This window comes from Volvox carteri, assembly GCF_000143455.1.
Source record: "Volvox carteri f. nagariensis unplaced genomic scaffold VOLCAscaffold_10, whole genome shotgun sequence".
Taxonomy (NCBI): Eukaryota; Viridiplantae; Chlorophyta; class Chlorophyceae; order Chlamydomonadales; family Volvocaceae; genus Volvox; species Volvox carteri.
The window spans coordinates 254,092-254,967 of NW_003307553.1; the positions used below are offsets into that span (position 1 = coordinate 254,092).

Consider the following 876-nt stretch of genomic DNA (forward strand, 5'->3'; position numbering starts at 1 on the left):
AATAGGACTTGTGCAAATTGCCCTTTGCGACCAAAATGTGTGAGAGTCCGTTGGTGTGCCAATATTGTGATTACACCGCAATGAGTTAGCATACTTTCTCATTCCATATGGACAAGGCAGTCTGAAGACACAGTCTGTTTCTTGTTTCCGATTTATATTGTCCATACCATTCGTGCAGTACTATTGTACGCAAATTAGTAATGTACGACGTGATGCATTCGCTTGCATTATTTGTGCAGTTGTTCGAGTCGTACTGTCGTACGTGTCGTGTACTGCGATTTTTGGCCACAAACTAAGTGTGTCGTATTTTCGATACGTCTTAGAATGTTGCATCTGTTTCCTTTCCCAACGAAAAGTCTAGCTTTTGCAGGCGTAGTAAGTTGGTGAGTAACAGAGACTGTAGGTTTTCCTTGACGGGAGCGACTTGCTGAATTGCAGGCGTTTCCTGGCTAGGATGGCCTGCACGAACACTCATTTGTAGTGTTAGTTCAATCAAAGCATGTGCACACTCTGTATAAGATGTGTGTACAATTGCCATGAAGTACTTGTGACTTTTTGTGCAATGTGCGTTGAGAGAGCTTGTACCTGTACGCGATGTGTATGCTTATGAACCGAGTGGAAATGCTAAGAACAGCACATGTGTAGCTTATACCGGCAAGGGGCTACCCCCTTGTCGTACAACAAGGTGTACGGCACGGGGCTTATCTCTGTGTGTCGTACATTGTCGTGTGTACGGCAAGGNGCTAGCCTACTGTCGTAGATGTTAAGCTATTATGTGCTTGCTAGCATCAAAGCTCTGCCAGCGGGAAGCCACATACCTTTAAACGCATATCCTCCTCTGCTGTGAAAGTGCACCTTTACACAGACTTTGGTTGA

The 876-nt window shown here is 44.9% G+C and overlaps 1 protein-coding gene across 1 annotated transcript in view; it reads left to right on the forward strand.

Annotated features, from left to right (window-relative positions):
• The window catches only part of VOLCADRAFT_103885 (uncharacterized protein), a gene marked incomplete at its 5' end in the record, with an annotated part of 6,403 nt that overhangs the window by 3,043 nt on the left and 2,484 nt on the right, over window positions 1-876 (forward strand). The gene's annotated exons all lie outside the window — the stretch shown is intronic.